We start from the raw sequence: 27902 nt of genomic DNA on the forward strand, positions 1-27902 counted from the left end.
AATACACATCTAAAAATGGGACACAATGTTAAAAAGAGAAAAAAAATCCAAAATTTCTACTCTGTATCCTACCACTACTACCAAAATCAAAGACATCAGTGATTCTTCAACCCAGTTATGCTTCAGAACTACGTAGGCAGCTTAAAACAATTTCTTTAAAAAAAAAATTTTTTTTTTAAACGTTTATTCATTTTTGAGAGAAAGAGACACAGACCATGAGCAGGAGAGGAGCAGAGAGAGGAGGAGACGCAGAATCTGAAGCAGGCTCCAGGCACTAAGCTGTCAGCACAGAGCCTGACACGGGGCTCAAACTCATGAACCGTGAGATCATGACCTGAGCTGAAGTCAGATGCTTAACCGACTGAGCCACCCAGGTGCCCAGCTTAAAACAATTTCTTAAATGGAAATATAACACAAGTAGAGAAAAGTGAACAAATAACATTGAGGTATACGTATAGCTCAATACGTTCTCAAATGGTAGTAATCTGGGTAGTCTCTAAAAACCAAACCAAACCAAACAACCAGTCTTGAGGACTACCTCAGAGCCATTATATCAGTTTCTAGGGTAAAGAGGCCTTCCCCCTCTTCAGTTTCTAGGGGAAAGAGGCCTTCCCCCTCTTCAGTTTCTAGCGGAAAGAGGCCTTTAAAAAAGTTCCCCAGATGATTAATACACAAGCTTAGAAACTATTACTATAACACGTCTGACTGGTTCAAAAGATCATACAACAAGCAGCTACACAGTGCTGAGATGGAATTTACAGCTGTAAATGTCCACATTAAAAAAGACAAGGGGGGCCTGGGTGGCTCAGTTGATTGGGTGACCAACTTTGGCTCAGGGCATGATCTCACAGTTTGAGTTCAAGCCCCGTGTCGGCTCTGTGCTGACAGCCTGGAGCCTACTTCAGATTCTGTGTCTCCCTCTCTCTGACCCTCCCCCATTCATGCTCTGTCTCTCTCTGTCTCAAAAATAAACCTTAAAAAATAAAATAAAATAAAAAATAAAAAAGATGAAATATCTCAAATGAATAAACTTCCACCTTAGGTAAATAGAAGAACAAACTAAATAAAAAACAAGGAAGGAAATAATAAAGATCAGAGTGGAAACAAATGAAATACAGAACAGAAAAAGGGAAAATATAAAAGAAAAGCATTCAATGCTTCAAATAAATGACATTTTAGTGAAATTTAAGATTATTTTTAATACCTTGTTTTATAAAACTTTTCACAGGCAGTCATACTATTCCTTCTATAGTCAAAGAAAATTAAAGTCAGTAACCCTACTCTTTGTCATTCTTACCTTCAAATCTCAGAGATTCATTCATTCAATATGAAAGCATACACTTTATAATATTCTACATTACAACAGTGGTTAAGAGCTCAGGCTCTGTCTAGGTTCAAATTCCAGCACTATCATTTAGCTGTATGACTTGGGCAAGTTAACCTGTTTTTCAATTTGCTCACCTATATAAACTGGGGGTAATAATGTGAAAGTATATCAAAATAGATGGTTTAGAAGTTAAACTAGCCCAGATAATTTCTTTTTTACTACTTGGGAAACCATACAAAGGATAAATATTTTAGGGAGAAAAAAAAAGAATCAAGTTCTGTCTTGTTATCTCTTTAGTCTTTCAACTTAGAACAGCCTTCCTGACTTTTTTGTCACTCAAGACATTGACAATTTTACACAGTGCAGGCCAGATATTTGAGATACTTTATACATTTGAGTTTGTCTGTTTCCTCACGACCAGTTTCATGTCCTGCATTTCTGGCAGCAATGTTCCTAACGGCAGGAATGTCAAAGCTTTCTCAGTGCATCATCACATCAGAAGGGACATGATGTCAGTTTGTCCTATTATTGGCTCACTTGATTAAGGTTAAGTCAGCCAGATTTCTCCAATGTAAAATTACCTTTTTTCCTTTTTATACTAAGTTTTTTCTTATTTTTGCACTTGGCCCTCATAATAAAATTTAGTGCCATTTGGAATTTATCCACCTAAACTTAAACTTACAGAACCGTCAGAGCACAAAATGCATTCTGCTTCTTGGAGAAATTTACACTTTCAGGTGAAGTTATCTGCCTGACTTTAACGATGAGGAGGCTGGCTTACTTCATGAAAGTCCTACTCTCTGCCAAATATAGTGTCAACATACAGATCTGTAAGTATATTATGTTCACAATTTGATTTAGTAAACAGATTAAGAAGAGGATTTATAGTCTAAACGAAGCCATGGATATCTGTACTTGTTTTAGGAGAAATTCAGGGCAATTCTCAAGCTTCTGTATATCTTGCCTTTTCATTTGCAAGAGAATATATTTTGCAGAGCACGTGAAAAGGTGATGGGCTAATTATATCAGATACCTGGGATATTTAGAAAACTTGAAAAGAATGAGAGTAAAGGCTTAAAGAAAACTATTCAGTATTATTTAGTTGGTTTTTATTTGTTCTAATAATATACTAGAAACAAAACTCCAAAAGGATGAAACGTCATGAGATGTCTGTATGCCTGGACTCTAAAACTGCTATTTAGTGGTGAGCACAGGACAACCTGTAGACATTTTAAATTACTGGGCTGTACACCCAAAACTAATATAACACTGTGTCAACTATACACAAATATAAACAGTTAAAAACCCTGCCATTTGTATAAAAGAGAAACCAGCCATTTCCCAGAAGATATTACTAATCACACAGAGTAAAATCATCAGGAATCCAAACAGACATTATATACTGAAGAACAGATTTTTGAAACCACAGTATAGAGCTCTAAAGTAAGTGCTCCCTTCACATGTAAGCAGAGGAAACAGTCACACTGGTCTCCAAAAAGCTGGGTCTTACACATTTACATAGGCTGACCTATTAAAGTCAGCAGCTCATAGATATCCTATATGTAACCTGATTATCACTGGTAGCCAAACAGAAAACCGAGCCTCAAAATGTGATCACCTGAATATAGCTTAACAATAGATATTAGAAAAATGTTTACTAGGTGTTTCTAGTATTTCTTCAGATAGTGTCACGTGTACATTTGAAAAAAAGAGACTGGCAACAACATCAAAAGTATACTCAATAGACCATACTCTATTTAACCAATCCTAAGAGATGTAAATGGATGCCTCACTCGAGTTCTCATTAAACGGCTGCATTTCTCCAAATATCTACATCTAGAGATAAAGGATAAGCTGAGAAGTGCTTAAGCTATTACCTCGCCCTTCAGTACTTTTGATACTTGTTTTACCCAATCTGGAACAGCATGAATAACTGGAGATATGGTTTATAACCTAGATGAACTCTAAATATGGCTGGGGAGAAGTCATTTAAGTGAAGAATAAGCTTTTAGTCCAGAGAACCTTTGAAATGTAGATTGTCACTAAGCCAAGGTATTTAGTTTAGTTTCTTTCTTTAAAAAAAAAAAAAAATAAGGACATGGCCTTCTAGTGATACAATTTCCCATTATTTTAAAAGCAGTATCCTTTTTTAAAAAAACTGAAGTATAGTTGACATACAATATGATATTAGTTTCAGGTGCACAACACGAAAGAAGTATCCTTTACGGCATAATTTCCAAAACAGTAGAGAAGAAATTATCTAGACTGTTTTAATGCATAAATCAAGTAATTCCATATACTTTTCCTACTTCGTCCATAGTCTTCATTTGTGAATCGGCAACAAGACTCATTTTATGAGCTCATGCAAGGTTTCCAATGAGCAACCTTTAAGGAAACCGAGCAGTAATAATTCTACTGTAAAGAAAAATTTGTTTGTAATAGTTTATGAACATTTACATAAGCTTATATAGGCTTCTCCTGAAAGAAAACTGCCTATTAATAGCTTACGAGCTTTTTTGAACAATTTTAAAAGTGCAAAATTATTTTCTGTATCTTCCCAACATGCTTCATGGTTAGAACTGTCTCAGGAGTTTTATTTTATTTTATATTTTATTTTATTTTATTTTATTTTATTTTATTTTAATTTCATTTAATTTTATTTTTTTTTTTAACGTTTTATTTTTGAGGCAGAGAGAGACAGAATATGAATGGGGGAGGGACAGAGAGAGAGGGAGACACAGACTGGGAAGCAGGCTCCAGGCTCTGAGCCATCAGCCCAGAGCCCGACGCGGGGCTCGAACTCACTGACCGCGAGATCGTGACCTGAACTGAAGTCGGACGCTTAACCAACTGAGCCACCCAGGCGCCCCTCTCAGGAGTTTTAAACACCCACCCACTCCCACACAACCCCCCCACACACACCCCCAGTGCTACCACCTACAGAATTTCATTCAAATTAGTTTGAGGTGGAACCTAAACATCAGTATTTTTAGGTAATTCTAAGGTGCAGCCAGGGTCAAGAATCACTGCTCTAGAACCACTGTCCTATACCTACTAACTGTGAAACAGGGTAGGGGAGCTAAGGAATCTGTAAGACCACCAAGTGAGTTTAGCCAGGACAATTATGGGCAACAATATTTTACCTCCTCAAGGACAGTGATTTGGAACTAATCCTTAGGAGGGTAAGTGGAAATGGGATGCAAAGTCACTGTTAAGAAAACTTTAATGTAGAAACCAATGAAAGAGTATTAGTTAAGAAACTATTCATTAAGTGTATTCTAAACTTCTATTTATGTACTATCAGGCACATATGGACTACAGGGATCTAAAAAAGATCTCAAGAGGGGCGCCTGGGTGGCTCAGTCGGTTAAGTATCCAACTTCGGCTCAGGTCATGATCTCACAGTCCGTGAGTTTGAGCCCCGTGTCGGGCTCTGTGCTGACAGCTCAGAGCCTGGAGTCTGCTTCGGATTCTGTGTCTCCCTCTCTCTGACCCTCCCCCATTCATGCTCTGTCTCTCTCTGTCTCAAAAATAAATAAACATTAATAAAAAAAAAAAATTAAAAAAAAAACCTTTAAAAAAAAAAAGATCTCAAGAGATACAGCATGAAATCAGAGGGTGGGGAGGGTTTAAAGAGGCAGAGTAGAAATAAAATAAAGAGGTGCCTGCCTGGCTCAGTCAGTGCAGCATACAACTCTTGATCTTGGGGTTGTGAGTTTGAGTCCCAAATTGGGTGTAAAGATTAAAAATAAAAAATTTTGGGGCACCTGGGTGGCTCAATTGGTTAAGCATCTGACTTCAGCTCAGGTCACAATCTCATAGTTGGTGGGTTTGAGCCCCACATTGGGCCATGCACTGACAGTGCAGAGCCTGCTTGGGATTCTCTCTCCCTCTCTTTCTCTGCCCCTCCCCCACTTGCACTTTCTTTCTCAAAATAAATAAACTTAAAAAATAAAATAAGGGGTGCTTGGGTGGCTCAGTCAGTTAAATGTCCCACTCTTGGTTTTGGCTCAGCTCAGGACATGATCTCATGGTTCATGGGTTTGAGCTCCGTATCAGGCTCATGATGACAGTGCAGAGCCTGCTTGGAATTCACTCTCCCCTCTCTCTCAAAATAAACAAACAAACAAACACTAAAAAAAAATGAAATAAAATAAAAATTTTTTAATCTTAAAAAAAAAAACAAAACAACCCACCACATACATATGAAGAACACATTAAGTTTGCATAGCAGGCTCATAAAAAGTATCCTTAAGGGGCGCCTGGGTGGCGTAGTCGGTTGAGCGTCCGACTTCAGCCAGGTCACGATCTCGCGGTCCGTGAGTTCGAGCCCCGCGTCGGGCTCTGGGCTGATGGCTCAGAGCCTGGAGCCTGTTTCCGATTCTGTGTCTCCCTCTCTCTCTGCCCCTCACCCGTTCATGCTCTGTCTCTCTCTGTCCGAAAAATAAATGTTGAAAAAAAAAAAATTTAAAAAAAAAAAAAAAAAGAAAAAAAAAAAAAGTATCCTTAAAATTAGGGGCACCTTAGTGGTTCAGTCAATTAAGCTCAGGTTGATTTTGGCTCAGGTCACAATCTCATAGTTCCTGAGACTGAGCCCTGTATGCAGGCTGTCTCTCCTTCTCGCTCTGCCCCTCCCCTGCATGCACATGCTCTTTCTTTCTCTCTCTCAAAATAAACAAACAAAAAGTGTCCAATACAATTAAAAAATAAGAACAGTAATACACATTCCTTTGTAGAGATTTCGTTTTGATATATATCCTTTCAGACTTTTATGTGTACAACTTCTATTTTTATTAACTATGTTATGAGCTTCTCAATTGGTATCACTAACATGATTATATACACATTACTTATACGAGAGGTGGTATAATACAATAATTAAGTATGCAGCTCTGGAACCAGACAATCTGGTTTTAATCCCAACTCCTGCATTAACCAGCTATCTCACCCTTGGCAAAATGCTATGGATGAGAGCTAGATGAAGGCTTGATACAGATCCAGGGAGTTTATATACTTTCCTTAGGACAAAGTCCTAAAGGTGAAATTACTGAGCCAAAGGCTGTAAATGTTAAGGCTTCAAAATATCCTCCAGAGAGGTTACACTATACTGTAGATTGAGGAGGTACATAACTGTAGTAGGCTATTACTTTTGTTGCCTGCAAAAAATCATGCCTCCCAGTAGCTTTCTGTATCATCTCCTATATTGACTTGGCCATGTGAACGCCTTTGATGAATGGTATATTAGCAAGTATTTGTGAATGGGGCTTGTCCTCTTGGAACATCTGTTCATAAAGACATTCTTTCTTGGAACCCAGACACCACTATTCTGTTAGAAGTCTAGTTATCCAGGGGTGCCTGGGTAGCTCAGTCGGTTAAGTGTCCAACTTTGGATCAGGTCATGATCTCGTGGTTCATGGGTTCGAGTTCTGCATCAGGCTCTGTGCTGACAGCTCAGAGCTGGAGCCTGCTTTGGATTCTGTGTCTCCCTCTCTCTCTGCCCCTCCCCCACTCATACTCTGTTTCTCTCTCAAAAATAAAGAAACATAAAAAAAAAAAAAAAGTCTAGTCATCCACATGGAGGAAACTCAGGACCTGATCAATAGCCCCAGCTGAACTCCCAGTCGGTAGCCAGCACCAACTTGCCAGCTAGCCATATGACTGAATCATCTTGGAAATAAATCCTCCAGCCCCAGTCAAGCTGCTCCAGCAGATATCAAGGAAAACAGAGATAAGATGTTCCTTCTAAGACCTAACCAAACTGCAGAAATGTGATAAAGTGAATGTTAGTTGTTTTAAGCCACCAACTTTTGGGGTTGTCTGTTACACAGTAACAGATAACTGAATCAGTAATCTGACTTTGGCAGAATTATGCTAAATAAGAAGCATATTGAGAGGGCAGTATTTCACTTATAAAAATACGGTACCTAATTAACTCCTTGCTGCTAACTTTTCTGCTTCCTTATTAGCTCTTAACTATGTTCTGAGCAGCTGAGGTTCCCAGAAAAGCTAAAATAGTTAATTGATTATGGAATACTCGGTTAAGGAAGTGTTCCTCTGTAACTTAAGAAGTTGATGGAACTGAAGATTTCCTACTCTAAACAAAAGCAAGGTCCCAAAACAAAAGTTGTAATTTAAGACTAAATTGCTTTCTCTGCACTAACCTGATAAACTTCTAAGAATAGATAGTATGAAATAATTTGCCACCTACATTATAAAAGAAAGAAGCTGAGGTGTTTCTTCAAAGAATGAAATATTACCTGTAACATGAAAACATGAAAAAGCGTATTTAATGAGTCTTAATTCTCTAAGACATGAGTGATACCTATATTAATAGACTCCTTTCTCTTCTTGGGAGAGTGATTAGCTATAATAAGAGCAACTAGACAATGATATTAAATACTATATACATGGCATGCTTTAAATGTAGAGACTGACAGCAGTGTCATTACAATACTTTATTCCTTTCATAAAGCCCCACAAAGAGTGATTACTGTTCTAATAACCCGAAGGTACTCAAATCACTAACACAAAACCCTTTTATTAGAAACAGTACATAACTCTCTCAAGAACCCTCATAATAAACTACTGGAAAGAGCACAGGTCACAAGAGGAGTTGTAACTTGTCACCAAAGATTTCAATACATTATTAAGTCCGTATAATTCAAAAAATTTTCTTGCCAGCATACTCTCTTTAACTGTTAGGTATACTCAGTGTTGGCAGTGGGGTGGGGGGCTGGAGAGCAGGGTATTCTGGTTCTGTCCCTCATAATTTAAGTTCATTTCTGAGTACCTGGTCTAGCCTCTTTAAAAAAAAAATTTTTTTTTAATGCTTATTTATTTTTGAGAGAGAGAGAGACAGGGCAGGGGAAGGGCAGAGTGAGAGGGAGACAGAATCTGAAGCAGGCTCCAGGCTCTGAGCTGTCAGCACAGAGCCTGACATGGGGCTCGAATTCACAGACTGCGAGATCATGACCTGACCCAAAGTTGGATGTATAACCGACTGAGCCATCCAGGCGGCCCAGTCTAGCTTCTTTTCTCCTCATACTTTCCTTTCTCTGCCGTCTCCTCTGAATTGTGAAGTTTGTAAGAAAAGGAAATCATTCCAGATCCTTCACTTCTAGCTCCCAAACCCTACTTGGAAGTATGGCAAATGATACATTTTAAGTCATAACATCTATAAGTATGAATTATGAAGTCTCATAAGCCACTAATGTTACCTGGAGTGCTAAAAACAATACAGAATAAAAGGCATTAATTGAGAATCTACCATGAACACTAGGTACATGGACATGATCCCTGATTTAGCAGACTTTATACAGACAAGGATAGGTAAGGGTAAGGACAGAGAAATTAAGAATAGTAGGATACCATGGGGCAAGCTTCTGTAAGACAGTACACAGTTTGGGGAGTACATTATTATGAAAAAGACATGTATACACAACCTTTCAAAGCTAACAAAAATATTTTCTAGGTATACTTTTATGTATACATCATTATGTATGAAAAAACTTCAAGTGTAGATGTTCAATTCTGTAGATAAAGAGTTTAAAGTCCCTGCTTTTTCCACTCACCAGGATATTCAAGGTTCTAGTGAGTACGGTTGTATCTTAAGTTTAAACTATTGTTATTCCACTTTCAGTGGAAGTTTCTGACATGCTACATTATGGGGGGGGGGGAGGGAATGCAAGCAAATATATGTGAGTGTATATATTCATTCAATGTTTCCTTTGTACATTTCTAAACTTAGCACAGTAGGAGTTAATCATAAATTTGTGATACCATTTCTGATTTCTGGAAGCAGTAAGAAACAGATAAATTACTCAAACAGACCTGGGCTCAAGTTCTCCTCTGGAACTCATAAACAGTATGACCATGTCAAGTTACTTTCCTTCTCTAAATCTGAGTTGCATCATCTTTAAAATGAAGATACTGCCATTTACCTCAATAATTAAAGAGGAACTACTATTACTTCACACATTATCACTTATTGGCTACCTAGTGTAGGGCAAATGTCATGCCATATGTCACATTTAATCCTCTGAAGTCTCATTTTATGGCTGAAGAAACTCAAAATGTGGAGTGAGGTAATTTGCTTAGGGTCACATGCATACAAATAGGCAGAGAGAGAGGGAATTCATGTTCAAGTTCAAAGTTCATGCTCTTAAGGCACACTTATAGTACCTAACCCAAACCAGATGTTAAATAAATAAAACTTTAAAAACTCCACTAAGCATCTAATAAGTACCTAAACTACTATGTGCAAGAAACTAAGTAATACTTGATCAAGAAGCCTTTAAAAACACTTGAACATTGCACAAAAAGTGCTTCTGAGCACACATAAGTTAACATTAAAAGCATAATAATATTAGTAAGATCTCTTAAAAATATGAAATCTCAAAGAAAAGTATAATGTAAAAAGGTAAGGGTGGGGGTGCCTGGATGGCTCAGTTGGTTAAGCATCTGACTTCAGCTCAGGTCATGATTTCATGGTTTGTGCTGACAACATGGAGCCTGCTTTGAATTCTGTGTCTCCTTTTCTCTCTGCCCCTCCCCAACTCATGCTCCATGTCTCTCTCTCTCTCTCTCTCTCTCTCTCTCTCTCTCTCAAAAATAAAAAAAAAAAGTAAACATTAAAAAATTTTTTTTAATAAAAAATTTTAAAAAGGTAAGGGTAGGGTCACCTGGGTGGTTCAGTCAGTTAAGCGCCAACTTCGGCTCAGGTCATGACCTCATGGTTCATGAGTTTGAGCCCCACATTGGGCTCTGTGCTGATAGCTCAGAGCCTGGAGCTTGCTTTGGATTCTGTCTGTCTCTCTCTCTCTCTTCCCCTGCCCCACTCATACTCTGTCTCCTTCTGCCTCTCAAAAATAAATGTTAAAAAAAAAAAATTAAAAAAAAAAGGTAAGGGTAGAGCTGCTGGAATGGTGGAGTAAAAAGCTAATAAGCAAAGCCTCCCCCTCTACAAAAAATCAGTGATAAAAACTAGATGAACGTGTTGGGGTGCCTGGCTGGCTCAGTCAGTTGAGCATCTATCCGACTCCTGATTTAGGCTCAGGTCATGATCTCATGGTCTGTGAGATCAAGCCCCACGTTGGCTCTGCAATGACAGCATGCAGCCTGCTTGGGATTCTCCTTCCGTCCCTCCCTCCCCCTCTCTCTAAATAAACAAATAAACATTAGATACAAAACAAAAAACAAAAAAACCTAGGGACACTTGGGTGACTCAGTAGGTTAAGCACCTGACTCTTGGGTTTCAGCTCAGGTCATGATCTCACGGTTTGTGAGTTTGAGCCCTGTGTAAGGCTCTGTGCTACAGCACAGATCCTGCTTGGGATTCTCTCTCTCTGCCCTCTCCCCCCTGCTCTCTCTCAGAAGAAAAAACAAAAACAAAAAACAAAAAACCTAGACAAACATGTCAAAGACAACCCTATCAGGATTCTGAAAACTGACTAAAGACCTATAACAAATTGAAAAACACTTATTCAAGAAAAAATAGTGAACCTCAGGTAAGAACAGTGAAATCTGTGCTGTTTTAACAGCTCCATCTGTGGTAGTTTTACCAGTGGGGTTAAACCAGCACCATCACTGCCAGAGGGGAGTGACTTGATTAAAATAAGAATGCAGAAAAGTTCCAGATGCAGGGCATATTGTTGAGAACAATAGGGATCTTGGTGGCAAACAAGGAAGGCCAATATTGCAGCAGCCAAAGACTGACTTTGGACAATTCCAAGGTTGACTAGGACAAGAAACAAATCAGCAGATTTGATGGAAGCTTAGCAGAGATGTCCTAAGAATGGCACAACCATGATGGGCCTTAATTAAGTTCCCCCTTATCCCTGGTGGTCTGAAAGGCTGTGTCCTTGCACAAAGCTGCATGCAGACTCAGAAAAGATGGCAAGGACCCTACTTATCTACACATCTCTGGCTGTGAGGTCTTTCACAGATGCAGAAGAGCCATGGACATGAGAAGACTTGGCACAAACTAAAAGTTAGAACTTGTAAACGGCCTATGCTTTGAATTCATTCCTCAACCTACATACGAATTCATTCCCCAACCTACATACAAATTCACTGTCAAAGGGCAGAAGCTTTCAGGGCTCTAGGTGTTTATGCACAACCTCTGACCAAGTCACTGGCTGACCATTAAGTTATACTGATCCAAGGGTGACCTCTAGGAAACCAGGCTTAAAAAACAAACAAGAATTGTGGGGAAAAAAAATCAGAAATATTAGCAACAGCATACTCCAGACTTCATGCAGGCAGGTCCTTAAAAAAATAAAGATACAGTAACAGACCCTCTCCCAACTGGAGAGGGGCGAGAGGTGACATAACTCATGAGTCTCTATTATCTAAAATGATCAGCTTAACAAAAAAATATTATGAAACATGCAAAGAAACAGGAAAGTGTATTCCATATACAGGGAAAAAACAGAATTGTTTTCAACAGAAACTATCTTGGGACACCTGTGTGGCTCAGTCGGTTGAGCATCTGACTCTTGATTTGGGCTCAGGTCATGATCTCACGGTTCATGGGACTGAGCCTTGCATTGGGCTCTGTGCTGACAGTATGGAGCCTGTTTGGGATTCCCTCTCTCCCCCTACCCTGCTCATGGGTGCACTCTCTCAAAAAAAATAAACATTAAAAAAAAAAAAACTCTCTGAAGAGGTTCAGATGTTGGACTTAGCTGACAAGGATTTCAAAACAGCTAACACAATAAATATGTCCAAACAACTAAAAGAAACTATGCTTATAGAATTCGAGGAAATAATGATGACAGTGATTCAATGAATAGAGCATCTCAACAAAGAGATTATAAGGAAGACTCACATTGGAATTGATGGAGTTGAAAAGTGTAGTAACTAAAATTAAAAATTCACTGGATGAGCTCAACAGATTTGAGCTGGCAGACAAAAGAAATCAGTAAATGACAGATCAATAAAAATTGTTCATTCTAAAAAACAGGAAGAAAACAGAACAAACAGCCTCAAAGACTGAGGTGAGATGAGACGCCATCATAGGAACCAACACACATGTAATGGGAGTCTCACAGTAAGAGAAAAAACAATAAAGAATGGCCAAAGACTTCCCAAATGTGACTAAAATCTTTAACCTACACATCCGTGCAGTTCCATGAATTCCAAGTAGGAGAAACATAAAGAGATCCACACGTACCCATCATGGTCAAACTGTTAAAAGCCAAAAACCAGAAAATCTTGAAAATGGCAAAGAAAAACAACTCATCATATATAGGGAGACACACAGTAAGATTAACAGATGACTTCTCCCCTTAAACAATGGAAACCAAAAAGCAGTGGAATATTCAATTCAGAAAGCTAAAAGAAAAACAACAAAGAAATCTATATTCAGTGTTAGACAGAAATGTGATATGGGAACCCCTGCTGTATACACCTCCCATATGTGTGTAGGTGAGGCCTATGAATATGATGGAGGTCACTTCCATGATTAGGTTACATTTTGTGGCAAAGGTGAAGGGCTTTTGTAGATGAAATTAAAGTCCCTAATCAGTTTGACTTTGAGTTCATCAAAAAATGTTTGGGTGCACCTGACTTAATCAGGTGAGCCCCTTAAAAGAGGGTTTCAGTTCCCCTGAAATCAAGAAAATTTTTCCCGTTGGCCTTGAAGAGGAAGGCCACTATAAGTTCTACAGCTACAAGAAAATGAATTCTCCCAACAACCATGTGAGCCTAGAAGGAATCCCAGGCCTTACAGGAGACCACAATCCTGAACAACACTCTGACTGTACGCCTTGTTAAGATCTGAGCAAAGGGCCCAGCTAAGCCATGCCCAGATTTCTGACTTACAGAAACAGGCAAGGTAATATTCTGAGGTGCTACATTTATGATAATTTTTAATGCAGTAATAGAAAACTAATACATCCAACAAAACTATCCTCCAAAAATAAAGATGAAATAAGACATTCCCAGATGAACAAGGATTGAAAGTTAAGTAGATCTGCCTTACAAGAAATACTAAAGAAAGCCCTTTAGGCTCAAAAGAAATGATAACGGATGTTACTTGGGTCCACATGAAGAAATAAAGAGTAGCAGTAAAGGTAATTACACAGGTAAATGTATAAATGTGCTTTTCTCTTTTCTTCTCTTAGATGATTAAAAAGAAAACTGCATGAAACAATTATAAACCTGTATTGTTGCCCCCATAACATATAAAGATATAATACACATGACATAATAGAACAAAGGAAGGGGGAGGAACTAGAGGTATATTGGAACAAAGTTACTATATTTTACTGGAATTAAGTTAGCATTAATCTGAATTACACTGTGAAAAGCTAAGTCACTGTAATTCCTAGATCAAACACTAATAATTTTAAAAAGAATTTTAAAGGGTCTTAGGAATTAAAACCTAGAAAATATCTATTTAACAAAAAAGCAATAAAGGAGGAATAGAAAAACAAAAATGCGACATAGAAAGTAAGTATTAAGGAGTGCACTTGTGATGAGCACCAGGTGATATATGGGATTGCTGAATCACAGTACTGCATACCTGAAACTAATATAAACGTTGTATGTTAACTGGAATTAAACTAAAAACCTGAAAAAAAGAAGAAAGAAAGAATCAAATGTCAGAAATAAACCCATCACACCAGTAATTTCACTAAACATAAAATGATTAAACACTTCAATCAAAAAACATATTTTCAACCTGGATTAAAAACTAAGATCCCGGAGCGCCTGGGTGGCTCAGTTGGTTAAGCGTCTGACTTCGGCTCAGGTCATGATCTCACGGTTTGTGAGTTCGAGCCCCGCGTTGGGCTCTGTGCTGACAGCTCAGAGCCTGGAGCCTGCTTCAGATTCTGTGTCTCCCTCTCTCTCTGCCCCTCCCCCTCTCATGCTCTGTTTCTCTCTGTCTCAGAAATAAACATTAAAAAAAAAAGTTTTAAAAACTAAGATTCCATTATAAACTGTCTACAAGAGACACATTTAACATTCAAAAACAGAAATGGGTTAAAAGTGAAAGGTTGGAAAATAATATTGCCTACAAAAATCGTAAGAAAGCTGGAGTGACTATATTAATAACAGGTAAAATTGACTTTAAGACAAGATAAATGAATAAGGACCAAGATTCTTGTTAAAGGGTCATGAAGAACTGCTTTCCTCCCCTGCTTTGGTAATCTGAAAGAAAAGACTACCATATAAACTTAAACAACTATCCCTCCTCCATTATTTCTGTTTCCATGGTTTTTTTATAATGATAAAACACACATTTTATGTTACAGAATATACATTTTTAAGTATACAGAATTTTTTTTTTTTTAACGTTTATTTATTTTTGAGACAGAGAGAGACAGAGCATGAACGGGGGAGGGTCAGAGGGAGACACAGAATCCGAAACAGGCTCCAGGCTCTGAGCTGTCAGCACAGAGCCCGACGCGGGGCTTGAACTCACAGACCGCGAGATCATGACCTGAGCCGAAGTCGGCTGCTTAACCGACTGAACCACCCAGGTGCCCCTCAGAATTCTGAAGCATTAAGTACATTAACATTGTTGTGCAACCATCACTACCATCCACTGCCATGTTTCAAATTTTTTTTTTTAATGTTTATTTTTGAGCGAGAGAGAGAGAGACAGAGTATAAACAGGGGAGGAGCAGAGAAAGAGGGAGACACAGAATCCAAAGCAGGCTCCAGGCTCTGAGCTGTCAGTACAGAGCCCAACACGGGGCTCGAACCCACGAACCGCAAGATCATGACCTGAGCCAAAGTCAGATGCTTAACCGACTGAGTCACCCAGGTGCCCCTATCCACTGCCATGTTTAAAACAATATACTCTATAATATAAGAGATTCTGAAGAGTTTTGGGAGAAAATGCAGATTTGGTACTGTATGTCAGAAAACCATTTACTGAAATCGGTACTTTTTTTTTTTTAAAGTAAACTCTGCCCTAACCTGGGGCTCAAACTAACAACCCCCGATATCACGAGTCACATGCTCTATTGACTGAGCCAGCCAGACACCCCCTTCTCTTTTCTGATAGTGCAACAGAAAGCTAGAGCCAACTCAATAATAATAGTAATAATAATAGTAATAATAACAATAACAGTTAATATTAAATAAGACAGTATTTATTTTTATTTATTTTTTATCTGAGAGAGAGAGAGAAAGTGCACGAGTTGGGGAAAGAGGTGGGGGGTGGGGGTGGGGAGATGGAGGGGATAGAGAATCTTAAGCAGGCTTCACACCCAGCTCAAAGCCTGACCTGGGATCTTACCTAAGCCAAAATCAAGAGTTGGATGCTCAACCTACCCAGCCATCTAGGCACCCTAATGAGACAGTGTTTAAAGTCCATAACACACATCATTTAATTCTCATGTAACTCTAAGGAACATGCTAACACTGTCATCTTTAGGATGGAAAACAGGTTCAGAGGGGTTAATTGCCCAAGGGCACTCAACAGGCTGGGCAAACTGGGATATGAATTCACATTCATAATTTAAGTGTTCTTAGATAAACACTATCCCCCAAAGAACAAAAACAGTGGAAATTCTAAAAAAATGGAAGTCTATGCTATAGGGGTGCCTGACTGGCTCAGTTGGAGATGCACACAACTCTTGATCTCAGGATCATGAGTTCAAGACCCACACTGGGCACTAGGATTACTTAAAAAAAAAAAAAAAAAAAAAAAAAAAAACAAACTTAAAAAAAAAAAATGCTGGGGCATCTGGGTAGCTCAGTCAGTTAAGCATCCAGCTCCTGGTTTCAGCTCAAGTCATGATCTCACTGTTCATGGGTTTGAGCCCCGCATCAGGCTCTGCGTTGACAGGGTGGATTCTGCTTGGATTCTGTCTCCCTCTCTCTCTGCCCCTCCCTCTCCCTCTCAAAATAACTAAAAATAAACTTTACAAAAATTTTTTTTTAAAAAAGGAAGTCCATGCTATGCAGGTATGCAACAGTTTTGTTCCTCTGCTACAACCTCCCCCGCCCGACCTCCTCCCCACACATATAATACTCAAGTCTGTTTCCAGTTCTTTTCTACCATCACTGGGTAGGCAAAGATAGCCTCAGATGCTTAGACCAACTGGGAGAGAAGTCTAGCTTCCCTGAGAATGAAATCAGTCAAAATCCAACAAGAAATGAGGACTGTTAGTGAGGTAGGGGTATGGAGCCCTACACAGGGACTGATGGAGAATGAGAACAACAAAATGTAGTATCAGGGCAAGTGTAGGGATTAATAGTAATAACAGCATATATAAATTAAGAGAATAAAATTTCTCGGCACATTCTGACACAGAATATAGAATTTCTGACAATACCGATAGCAAAAAACTGCCAAGATGTCTCTGAAACCACATGATACTGATAAACTGTGCTCTCTCAATAAAGTCAGGTGAATACAGAACAAATGCTAATGAGAACCACAAGCCATCAAAAATTGCCAAAGAGTGGCACAAAAACAGACATCCAGATCAATGGAACAGAATAGAGAACCCAGAAATGGACCCACAAACATATGGCCAACGAATCTTTGACAAAGCAGGAAAGAATATCCAATGGAATAAAGACAGTCTTTTGGCAAGTGGTGCTGGGAAAACCGGACAGCGACATGCACAAAAATGAACCTGGACCACCTTCTTATACCATAAACAAAAATAAACTCAAAATGGGTGAAAGACCTAAATGTAAGACAGGAAGCCATCAAAATACTCGAGGAGAAAGCAGGCAAAAATCTCTTTGATCTTCGCTGCAGCAACTTCTTACTCAACACGTCTCTGGACACAAGGGAAACCAAAGCAAAAATGAACTATTCGAACCTCATCAAAATAAAAAGCTTCTGCACAGTGAAGGAAACAATCAGCAAAACTAAAAGGCAACAGACAGAATGGGAGAAGATATTTTCAAATGATGTATCAGATAAAGGGTTAGTATCCAAAATCTATAGAGAACTTATCAAACTCAACACCCAAAAAACAGATAATCCAGTGAAGAAATGGGCAAAGAAGATATCCAGATGGCCAAACGACACATGAAAAAATGCTCAACATCATTCATCATCCAAGAAATACAAATCAAAACCACAACAAGATACCACCTCACACCTGTCAGAATGGCTAACATTAACAACTCAGGCAACAACAGATGCTGGCAACGATGCAGAGAAAGAGGAACTCTTTTGCACTGCTGGTGGGAATGCAAGCTGGTGCAGCAACTCTGGAAAACAGTGTGAACGTTCCTCAAAAAATTAAAAATAGAACTACCCTAGGACCCAGCAATTGCACTACTAGGTATTTATTCAAGGGATATAGGTATGCTGTTTGAAAGGCGCACATGCACCCCAATGCTTATAGCAGCACTATCAACAACAGCCAAAGTATGGAAAGAGCCCAAATGTCCATCGATGGATGAATGGATAAAGAAGATGTGGTGTATATATACATAATGGAGTATTACTTGGCAATCAAAAAGAACGGAATCTTGCCATTTGCAACTATGCGGATAGAACTAGAGGGTATTATGTTAAGCGAAATTAGTCAGAGAAAGACAAATATCATATGACTTCATTCATATGAGGACTTTAAGATACAAAACAGATGAACATAAGGGAAGGGAAGCAAAAATAATATAAAAACAGGGAGGGGGACAAAACATAAGAGACTCTTAAATATGGAGAACAAACAGAGGGTTACTGGAGGGGTTGTGGGGGTGGGTGGGCTAAATGGGTAAGGGGCATTAAGGAATCTACTCCTGAAATCACTGTTGCACTATATGCTAACTAACTTGGATGTAAATTTTTAAAAAAATTGCGAAAGAGGGGTCCCTGGGTATCTCAGTCAGTTGAGCATCCAACTTCGGCTCAGGTCATGATCTCGCAGTCTGTGAGTTCAGGCCCCACATTGGGCTCTGTGCTGACAGCTCAGAGCCTGCAACCTGCTTTGGATCTGTGTCTCCCTCTCTCTCTCTCTGCCTCTCCCCTGTTCATGCTCTGTCTCTCAAAAATAAACGTTAAAAAAAAATTTTTTTTTTAATTTAAAAGAAAGTGTTGCAACAATTCAACAATCTTTATAACAACCACCAAGAATTTAAGTTAGGAAGTTATAAAAATGGAAGTTCTCTAGGACATTTCAATGAATCTACATCTGAAGCTGTTTTTGCTTCACAGCTTGTTCAATCCTTTGCAGCCAACACGGACTCCTCACCAACTTCAGGTATTTAAGAAAAGAAGGTATTAAAGTGTATAGTGCGGAACAACACTGATTTACGAAAGTGCTTTAAAATCCGGACGTAATATCCACTGGTGAGTTGCTTTTAGTTTGCCTACATGAGAATTTAGTCATAAAGACTTCAAAATGTTTTAATCTAACAGACTTTTTTCTGAGGCCCTCATAAAAAACCCTTGAGGAAGTGGGGCAGGAAGGGATTTTGGGAAGCATTTCCTCTTCACTGGCCACAGCAAGGCCTGTAAGAGACCCAACTTCATTTCAGAATAGGAAATTACTTCAGGGGCCCTAATGTAAATATCCTGGGAAGGCCTTGGGGCTCTCTACAGACCTGAAAGCAAATACAACTGAAATCTGTCTGAACCACACAGATTTTACATCTACCTGTACAGGACTGAAGAAAAGGGAAATTCTATGCATTCTGAATGGCACCATTTACTCTCATCCCAGTTCTTTCGGTTAAGCTATATTAAGCTATAGTCTCACTACAATTTATAGATGTGTGCTCAATTTCCTAATGTAAAACCATTATCCTACAAAGAAAAGTCTGTAACCTTTGGCTGGATTAAGAAATTTTCTCTTTTGGGGCACCTGTGTGGCTCAGTCAGTTAGCATCTTATGAACCATGAGATCATGACCTGAGCTGAAGTCAGACATTTAACTAAGCCACCCAGGTGCCCTCCTCCTTTTTTTCTTAAAGCATTAGAGATTTTTTTCATACATCTTTAAAAAATGTGTTTGTTTTGAGAGAGAGAAAACGTCATGCACACGTGAGCGAGAAGGGGAGGGGCAGAGAGATAGGGAAAGAGACAGAATCCCAGGCAGGCTCTGCACTGTTAGCATGGAGCCAAATGCAAGGCTTGATCCCATGACCCTGGGACATGACCTGAGCCAAAACCAAGAGACAGATGAGCCCCCAATTTTGTCTATCTTAATCAGCAGAGAACAGGGTGTGTTTGAAATCAGTGCATGCTTGGAGTTTGGCACAGGGGAACAGTGAACAGACTATGGAGGGACCAATGACTACAAACACAGTGAAAAGGGGCAAAAAGGTTAAAGAAATTCAGGAGAAGAAGCCCTATATATATACTGGTTCCTTTATATATGAACCATCCTGTATATTCAAGGCCAATTATCACTTATAATGAACTAACAACAAGTCAACTTTCATTCCAGGGAAACTGGACAAATAGATGTCTGGAAGTTTGAATCTAACACTTTGATTTAAACAGCCCTACATGGCTAATGGCTACTATGTTAGAACAGTTTTAGACAAAGGCATATCCAAAATTCTAGTGAAAAGCAAATCGAAGAACATATTCCTTCTAAATAATCCACTGAACTTTTATTCATAACTGATGGCCTACTCCAACCTATAAAGCCTTTCTCACTTTTATGAATGTTTTACCAGATTTTGTATAATTAGAATTCTTCTACAATGCTTCCTTAGCTTTGACATTCTTGAACTTTCTTCATATAGCAGCTCTGGGTGCCTTACATATTTGATACATGTATTTTTTAACTTCATAGCCTTTCATTTATTTAAAAAAAATTTTTTTAAGTAATATCTATACCCAGCATGGTGCTCGAACTCACAACACTGAGATCAAGAGTTGCATGCTTTACTGACTGAGTCAGCCAGCTGCCCTTACTTCATAGTCTTCTAAGTTGGATTTTTAAAATCTATCCTGTCACAAATGGATCTGGATTTTTTAAAAGAACAAATTATTCCTGCTCATTATAAATAAATGCCTGAAGTTAACATGCAGGTTTCTTTTCAAAATAGAAACCAAGAAACAAACAAACAAAAAAAAATGTAACATCAGAAGAAATTGTGTAGTTATACATTTATCGCCCGAAATACTTAAATATATTTTAGACTTTGAGACCTGGAATCACAAGTTGCTAAAGTCAAAGTATTTTTCTCCTAATGTGTGCAGTAAATCGAAGATATTATTGCTTCCAAGACCTTGCTTGGAATTATGGAGGGTCAGAGGCCTAATAATAAGCATGACACCTTTTCTGAGTTAAATTGTAACCAAAAGCCAATAACCTACAGTATTCACCATATAGTACTCATAATTTTACATTTGTCTAGTTTTAGAAGTTGGTGCCTTCATATGAGAAGGCATAAGATCACAAGGATAAACCACTGTATCAAAGACTATGTGGTTCCTTTCTCTTATACTCAGTTTAAAAGAAAAAAACAAAACTGCACTGGTCGCTTAGTGGTATTAATCTTGACCTATACCTGAACAGCTAAAGTGACTTCGTCTTTTGGTAATTTTCTATTCAGTTTGGAAAAATAATTCTCTACAGACTATTTAAGTAAGGTACCCAACTTTTTTTTTTTTTTTTAAGTAGACCCTAAGCCCAACATAAGGCTCAAACTCACGACCCTGAGATCAAGAGTTGCATGCTCTACCAACTGAGCTAGCCAGGTGCCCCTCTTTAGTTAAACTATGAAATATTTTTGACTTTATAATGAGTTTACATATCTTAAGTCATTGCATTTGTAAATTTAAGTAGACTGCACTTGTCAAAATATTGGGTTTTTAAAAATGTTTATTTATTTTTGAGAGAAAGAGAGACAGAGCATAAGCAGGGGAAGGGCAGAGAGAGAGAGGGAGACACAGAATCCGAAGCAGGCTCCAGGCTCTGAACTGTCAGTGTAGAGCCCAATGCGGGGCTTGAACTTGTGAACCATGAGACCATGACCTGAGCCAAAGTAGGACACTTAACTGACTAAGCCACCCTGGTGCCCCAAAATGTTGTTTCTTACTATGGAATAGACAAACATCCCACAAGGCAGGGATGGGGAAAAACAGCAAGCAATCTATAGGTGGCAGGTGTGGGAATAATTTAAGGAAAGCCAAGCAAACGTAGATGCTTTTATCAGTGATAAAATCAAAGTCTAAAGAGCAAAGAATTAGAAAGTGCCCATTCTGATATTATGAGACACAAAATAATTTTATAAAAATTATTTTAAGTCTTCCTATGATTCTCTGATAAGAGATACTGATCTCATTTATATTCGTGGCTCAAATTATATACTCATTCAATACCATCAGTTAAAATGCTAGTCCTAACTGCCTACATAGTTTTATACAGCCATTAAAGAAAAGAAAAAAAAGGTTAATCATCTATTTTCAGTATCTCTAATCCAACCCCAATCCCGTGGTACACCCCTGTATCAGATATGCCATATCTTCATGTTTGTCTCCTTTCTCAACTCATCAAAATTAATTCTCAGGAAGAGATCAGAACTCATTCACATTGAAGACTGTCAAAACTAATGAGAAATCAATTTTATTTCTTACAAATCAAATGAACTCTCTCTAAACTCTGAAGTATCAGGCACAGACCAAAAAAAAAAAAAAAAAAAAAGGAAAGAATGAAGAAAGATGATCAGAATGTTGCTAAAGCCACACCCTACAGGAACTAATCCCAATCACTTATTCGCTACTGTGGCAAAGCAAAGTACAGTGTTCTCCCTATCTTCACAAGGCTGCCCAGATAGACTAAATTTCCCAGCTTCCTTTGTGGGAAAGGGCATTGGGCAGGAATATGCCTTCCCTTGGCTAGAAGATGGATGTGATGCTGGAAGCAGACAGTCAAGTCATGTACCAGCCCAGGACTGCCCTTGAGACCTCTCATGTAAAAAAATAAACTACTGTTGAAGTCTCCATGAGAACGGCCCAAACTGTATCCTAACTGATACAACCTTTCTTGCAAAAGCTACATCAAATGTCCCACTTTACCATCATGTCAAAATTCCTAGGCTCTAAATTAAGTATTTCCTTAAGGAAGTAAAACTTTGGTTGAAAGCCTCAAGTCATCTAACTAATAAATCAGTAAACAGCTGTACCAAGATTATAGTATTGCTTTTCTTGGACACCATCTTTCTTATCTGATATTCAAAAAATTGCTGGGTCTGATTATATAAAAGCAACACAATATGGTACAACATCAAAGTATCTAAAAACAACAGTTCAGCATTTTTCTTTTTTGTTTTTTGGTAAGCATGATTATGATGGTGAAGAGAGGGAAAATCTCTATGAACAAAGAATCACCAAGATAGCTAAAGGTTAAGTGCTTTTAGATTGTTCCACTTTAAAGACAGAACAGCAATACTAATAAAATATAGTAATTTCTTATATGGATATATATTTTGCATTTTCTGAACTCCCAGCTTACCTCCATGATTATTACACAGTGATATAGACAAGGATGGTGCAAGGGGGAAGAGATCTGTCTTGGCCGAATACAGTAAAATCCTCCCCCCTTCTTCCCAAAAAGCTAAGCTGTACAAGTTGCTATGCTTTCAGCTACTATCTAAATTGCCTCCCCTCCAAAAACAGTTTTCTATCTTTGGCAAATGTCATTGGTTTTCCTCTCTGCTCTCGGATCTCTGTCAGGATGCACTGTTTTGTTTTGGTTAGTTGTTGATTTGTTTATTTCTATTTATTTAGAATTTGCCTTTTTAAATCCCATCATGGCTACCAATCACTGTGGTTCCATATATTTTTCTCATACTTCTCAGAGACAGAGAGCATGGTGCAACCAGGAACAAGCCTTGCTGTGTACCAGTTAAGTGCTCTTGCTGGGGTGCTTTTTAAACTCCCACTTTCCATATCCCACCCCTACCTAATGAAATGAGAATCTCAACAGTGTCCAAAGCTCCAGGTGAATGTTCACTACAGGCTCTGAAGGTCAGAAGAATCTAGATTCAAATCCAAGTTCTGCCATTTAATACCCATGACTTTGGGCAAGTTACTTAACCTTCCTAAATTTCACTTATTCATAATGTCACTATGCACCAAGCGCAGTGCCAGGTGTTGAGTAAGGGTGATAATGAGTCCCTGTCCTCTAGGAGCTTATACTGGAAGATACAGGAACTAAAGGAAATCACAGACCAGCAAACAACGTAATCCCAATAGGGCTACAAGCGCACACAAGAAGGAAATCCAGTCTAAATTCTAAGGATGAACAAAATCTCTAAAAAGGTGACAGTAAGGCTAAGCCCTACAGGACAAGTAATAGTAGCCAAATGAGGCCACTAAAGAAAAGACTGTTTTGTTTTGTTTTTTTAAGATTTTATTTTTTTAAGTAATCTCCACACCTAACGCGGTGCTCAAACCTATAACCCCAAGGTCAAGAGTCACATGCTTCATCAACCAAGCCAGTTGGACACCCCAGAAAGACTGTTTTTAACAGCAGAAGAAGTGTATAGATACAAGAGGCCTAGATAAAAGAGAATTCAGCTTCTTCAGGAGATACAAGTAGTTCAGTAGGACTGGAACAAAAAGTAAGAATGAGGGAGGGACAAGAAAGGATCAACAGGGACCCCAGCTTTTACATCTGCAAAACAGGATTATCATTTGTTCTCTTTAGTTACCTCAAAGATCACATTATATAGATTTAACAGTGCTCGCTTCAGCAGCACACATACTAAAATTGGAATGATACAGAGAAGATTAGCACAGCCCCTGCACAAGGATGACATGCAAATTCGTGAAGCATTCCATATTTATATATATGTGTGTGTATATATATATATATGTATATATATATGTATATATATATATATATATATACACACACATATATATATATATATGGCACATATATATATATGGCACAATGCCTTGAACAGAATAAGTACTCAAGTTATAAATCTCTTCTTCAGCTTCAACACACACAGGAAAAAAAATCTCTTTTATAACATCATTAGCCAGTCAACAACACTTTCTCTTCAGGTCATCTCATCAGAGCACAAAATTTAATAGCAAGCTCTTTGCAGTTGTTCTCTCCTGCGTGCATCCGACCTACTGTGGATTACCGCATAGTGCCAACTATGGGATTTCCTTCAAAAGGTTCAGACACCTGAGGATGCTCCAACAGTAGGCTGTTGATAACAAAGGTTTTAATGTACTGTTTTGAATTAAATGAACTGTGGCTGTGAAGCAGTTCTGAACCAGGACCAGAATACTTCAAATCTAACCCTGGCTCTAATACTAGTTAGATAATTTACTTTGGGTAAGAGATAACCTTCTGTGCCTTGGGTCCCTGATGTACTAAAATGAACAATACAGATAGAACAGTCCCTAATAACCCAATATAGCAAGGCCACTCCCTCTTCCCAACTTAAGGGATGGACTAAGTAAGAACAGAATCTTCAAAGCTAGTTATATACCCTTTTTTTTTTTTTAATTTTTTTAATGTTTATTTATTTTTGAAAGGGGGGATGGGGCAGAGAAGGAGACACAGAATCCGAAGCAGGCTCCAGGCTCTGAGCTGGCAACACAGAGCCCAATGCAGGGCTTGAACTCACAGACTGTGAGATTATGACCTGAGCTGAAGTCGGACGCTCAACCGACTGAGCCACCCAGGTGCCCCCACATGCCCTTCCTTAACGGAGATACTGGATGTCAACCTTAGCCAGCAGCAAAGATGTGTATCAGACATCTCATGGCCAACTGCATGGCCAAGCTGCATAGATACTGCAGATGTCCTTTGGCACTAAAATACCTCGATTCTTTAAAATATTACTTTGGCCCTTTAATGATACATTCTTATAAATCCTAAAAACAAGTCTAAGAATTAATTTATTTCTCAGCTTCCAACCTGGATATTAATAACTCCCAATTTAAAATGAGAGGACTCGGGGTGCCTGGGTGGCTCAGTCAGTTAAGCCTCTGACTTCGGCTCAGGTCATGATCTCACAGTTTGTGAGTTTGAGCCCCACGTGGGGCTGTGTTGACAGCTCAGAGCCTGGAGCCTGCTTCAGATTCTATGTCTCCCTCTCTCTCTCTGCCCCTCCCCAGTTTGTTCTCTGTCTCTCTCTCTCAAAAAACAAATAAAGGGGCGCCTGGGTGGCGCAGTCGGTTAAGCGTCCGACTTCAGCCAGGTCACGATCTCGCGGTCAGTGAGTTCGAGCCCCGCGTCAGGCTCTGGGCTGATGGCTCGGAGCCTGGAGCCTGTTTCCGATTCTATGTCTCCCTCTCTCTCTGCCCCTCCCCCGTTCATGCTCTGTCTCTCTCTGTCCCAAAATAAAAAAAAAAAAAAAAAAAAAAAAGTTGAAAAAAAAAAACAAAAATCAATAAAGAATCTTAAAAAAAAAAAAAAAAGAGTGGACTCACCTAGAGAAAAATCACCAATACAGGTTTAGAATGGCAAACACTATCAAGATGATACTTTTACTGACCATCTTTCTTGTCAAAATGTTTATCAAACTTTACTATTCAGCTTTTTATTTTAATAAGCTTCAATTTTAAAAGGCTACTTCTGTAACTATATGAACTACATGAGGAGTTAAATGTTAGCTAAACTTACTGCAGTAATCATTTCATAATATATACATATAGCAAATCATTCTGTTGAACACCTTAAACATGAATATTACATAGCAATTATACCTCAATAAAACTGGAAAAAATACTAGTACCATCATAGGAAATGTGGTACCTTAAAATATGAAATACTCTACTCAATATTTTTGGGCTTAATATGCAATTTACCACCTTCCAAATGGCATCACAACTTTCTACATGGAATCACACAAAAAATAAAAATTTAAAACAAACAAGCTACTTGGTTAAGTACTAAACAAGACGGCTTCTTCTATGCCACGCTTGCCTCAATGAAAGTATACTTCCATGCCAAGAAAATCTAACAATTTTAGTTAATTCAACTGCACAGTAATACAGAAAATGTAGTTAATTGATAACTGCCTTTTAAATTAGAAGATACCCACATTTAGAAAAAGGTAACTTTTGAACACTTAGTATTATCAGCCAATGCTCAAGAGACTTATGTGCGTTATCTCATTTAGTCTTACAATGTAGGTGCTATTGTTAGCATACCTATTTTACAGAGGGGAAGTGGAACTTAGATTGTGTACCTTATTCTGCTAATAAATGATAAATCTATTCTTTGAACTCAGGGCTCAAGAAAGATCCTTAACTTCATTCCTGTTTGAGACAACTGTCTCTGGTTACAACAGAAGATCTTAACTAATTCAAAATCCCCAGAAAATTAAGGTTACATTATAGTACAAACTTCATAAACAGTGACTGAATTTCCCCTTTAGACTTCTCTTTAATATGACAAAATAATTCTAGACCCTGAGCTTTCCTAAACCTTTCATCATTTATGGTGCTCTCTGCTGTACCTACCCATTAGAACAATTTTTAAAAACATTAACAATGTACCAATTATTTTCAAAAGCCCAGAGATACTAATCAAGTGATCCTAATAGTCTTAAACACTACCCTTAAACCAAAAGATAAATGGAGATTGGGAAACTTGCATTCTAAAGTGCCACCATCTAGATAAAATTACTCTATAAATTAGAGTAATTTCAATCAGAGCCTATAAAATTGAACATTTTTCTCAAGACCAGAATTAGAGAGTAACTAGAAGATAGTTTAAGGGCCCAAACTCCACATGGCAATTCAACAGCAAAATGCAGGCAGTAGGGGCTAGGGACAGCAGCAACAGTTTAGAAAGGCAGTAATAAATAAAATTACAAAATGATTTACCTATTCATCTCGCTGGCCATTCTCCCTTAACACAAGATTGTAATTACTCTCAAAAATCACATGCTCCTTAAAACCTATTGTCTTTACTATATGGTATCCTAAGTTTCAAGCTAACACATTATATATTAAGAAAAACTCCAGTGGCATTTCATAAGCATTAGAAACCCACAGTTTTTTAGAGGATACTTGCATTTATGACTATAAACATCATTCCCCCCCAAAAAACCGATGTGGGTGTATACTTTATTAATTCCATAACTCATTAACCAATACTGAAAAAAAATTAGTCTCAAAAATACAAATGAACACTATATTTTAAGTGCCACATCAGCTATTCAGTAAAGTATCAGATGTATTTTTTTTAAATAATTAAACTATACTAGAGTGTATTTAATACCCTGCACTCAGCAACATAAACACAAAGTTATTAAATGGAGGAAGTGTAGGCAGGAGATTTTGCTTCAGTTGCATGACAGGAAGTACAAGTGATGGAAGTTTAGAAACAGGAATACCAAGTTCTGTTTTAGCACAGGAAAGGAAAACATGGTGGTAAATAAGGGTATAAGAGGAAGTTCTTCTTAGTGAACAATCTGTCATGTATCCAAAATCATACCAAAAGTTTAAAAAAAAAAAAAAAGAAAGGAAGGAAGGCCTTTTTCACTAGGCTTATGTGGTAAAGTACTTCGCTAAGTACACTGGAGCCTGGAGTTTGCAATTTCACTATAATAAGACTGCTTAGGGTCCACATTTTACACATCCAAAGGGACACAAGGGTGGCTTATAACATTAAACTGTTAGTTTCATATCTTAAAGTTTGATCATTAACATTTTCATAGC

General features: G+C 38.2%; 1 protein-coding gene and 1 non-coding gene across 2 annotated transcripts in view; one reads left to right on the top strand and one right to left on the bottom strand.

Moving 5' to 3' along the window:
* The window catches only part of SNX3 (sorting nexin 3), a 50433-nt gene that overhangs the window by 20894 nt on the left and 1637 nt on the right, over nucleotides 1–27902 (bottom strand). The gene's annotated exons all lie outside the window — the stretch shown is intronic.
* On the top strand, nucleotides 23950–24056 carry LOC112863048 (U6 spliceosomal RNA). Its single transcript, XR_003223868.1, has one exon. It is a non-coding gene; the product is annotated as a U6 spliceosomal RNA (small nuclear RNA).

The sequence above is a fragment of the Puma concolor genome, chromosome B2 (genome assembly GCF_028749965.1).
Source record: "Puma concolor isolate L17-30 chromosome B2, mPumCon1.1.hap2, whole genome shotgun sequence".
Classification (NCBI taxonomy): Eukaryota; Metazoa; Chordata; class Mammalia; order Carnivora; family Felidae; genus Puma; species Puma concolor.